Here is a 2,337-nt window from a genome sequence, read left to right as displayed (position 1 = left end):
CAATCCTTGTCTGCCAATCCACAACCTCCACCCTTCCAGGGACCCCCGCAGCTCCAGGGACCCCCGCCACATTTAAAACACATTTTTGAATACTGCTCCTACAGTTTTTGCCCTAAAATCACACAAATCGCTACACAGTATGTCTACACTTATCTCATTGACATGGATCTTTCCCATATAGCGCCACCATCAGGTCGATTTTCTAACAATTTTATCAACCTAAAATCATGCTGCGAGTGTTTTTATTTTTATTTTAGTTAACGACAATGTTTTTCCATTCTAGTTTTCGTTTTTTCGTTTACGTTTCGTTTACGATAATAACCTTGGTGCTTACCGGTAACCAATTTCTTATCGGTTAAACGGTAACGGTTAACCGTTGGCCATCCCTAGTTCCGGGCCAGCCCTGTGAGACCGTTAAGCCCCTATCATAGTAGGCACTGCGGTGTAGTCTTTTTAAGTCTTTTTAGGTCATGAAACTACAACATTGCGTCATTACTCGCGGTGAAGAGCTTTCCACCGCGAGTCCCGACACATCTCTCTTATCTGTTTTTACTATCAGACAGATTGACCCACCACCCAGTTCACTGATTGGTCGATCTAGACCTGTGTGTGTGTGTGTGTGTGTGTGTGTGTGTGTGTGTGCGCGTGTAAAGCAGATGTCTACTATTTTAATTATTTATTTTTATTCTGTATTATTATATATTTTTTTACTTATTCTCTGTTAAGCACTTGTGCTTCATTTTCTGCTCTGTAAAGCGCTTTGAGCTGCATTTCATGTCATGAAAGGTGCTGTACAAATAAAGTTTTATTATTATTATTATTATTTTACCAGTGAAAGCCATCCTTCCTTCCAAATCCTGCCCCCTGGAGGACTGCTGCCATCATGGCACCCATCTTCACCCTGGAGGAGAATGACTGGTCTGACACTGAGACACCCTGTGAGTAAAGCTGTCTTCACACCAAACAAACTACTTCCAACGGCTCTAAACTGCCAGTCTGTTGTAGTCTGCTGGCATTAGTTGGCAAACTTGGCATTTAAAAGTCGGGCGACGGAACATTCCATGCAGACGACACCTGAGTATGCAACGCTGGTTTGGCCGTGTTACCAGCTCTGCTCATTATAAGCAACTTTGGTCACGTTTTAGCGTAAAGTTTCTAGTTGTTGTGGGTTGCTTTAGTTTAGGATTGTTTCTGAAGTTTAGTTCCTTATTTGGCCTTGCTTTCAACATTCTTTTAGAACATAGCTAATATAATAGAGCTCAAGTGGTGTAAACTGGTCGCTTCTTTTGGGCTTGTTTCCATAGACCTTGTCGCTTGTTTCACTCACAGAATCTGGCAAACAGAGCTTGTTGTCTCCCGGCAGTGTTTTCTCTCACCAAAACAAAAGAACGTCCCTGCTAGCTTTGGGGAAATCTCGCTTTTGCGAATGCCCATCATTTCGACCGGAGGGTTAGCGACTCACTCCACGGAGGTTAACTCATTTGCTGCCATTTAACAATACCTTCGTACTCTCATATGCCAAACTGTCTCCATAGACTTCCATGTAATTCATAGTGCACGGATCATGCACACCCATGCCTAGATAATGCACCACGTGTGTCCACATTGCTCACAGCTTTCCAACAAAAAAATCCGAATGGAAATCCGTTCAGGCATTCATGAGATAGCAGCCATTATGTTTTCCTAAAATGTAAACAAAGATGGCTGCCATGTTTGAAAGATGGGGTTGCTATGGGGGTTAAACATGCAATTTTGCGATTGCTATCATGCCTACTACATTTTTAACACATCGGATGCCCACGTGGTGTCAACGCGTCAATCTCTTTGATCTCTACGTGTGCCCAACGATGCGTTTGACGCGTTGTACAGTAAACTATACTGTACTGTAGCTACTGCACTTGGCTACCGCGGTGATGAAACAAACTCCATTTCCCAACATGCAGTGCGCAATTACGTCACCCGGACGTGCTGTGTGGCTCGTTGACTTCCTGTTTAGCAGCCACACAAAAATGCTGTTTTCTCCGGATTCTCTTCCTTTTTTCATTTTTTTCTCAAAACGGCAGCCTCTTCTACATGCCGTAACACAAACACTGTGGCTTAGAAATGATAAAAAACGGTCCTGACTGAAAGAAAAGATTTTCGCAGAATAAAAAGGACGTACTCGGATTGCATTTACTCGGATTACTTTCGCCGGTAGGTAAAATGACGCGTTGCCATGGGCACGAATACATTAAGACGTCAGACATCCCGTGGGCATCCGATGTGTTAAGGGTCATTTTTTTTTCTTCAAAAATTCTCGGGTTCCTCGGGCATGGCAGGGCCGTACAACGGGATTTT

The sequence above is a fragment of the Nannobrachium achirus genome (genome assembly GCF_963921795.1).
Source record: "Nannobrachium achirus genome assembly, chromosome: 18".
Classification (NCBI taxonomy): domain Eukaryota; kingdom Metazoa; phylum Chordata; class Actinopteri; order Myctophiformes; family Myctophidae; genus Nannobrachium; species Nannobrachium achirus.
The sequence above is the reverse complement of the archived record's forward strand: the minus strand, read 5'-3'. Positions refer to the sequence as shown.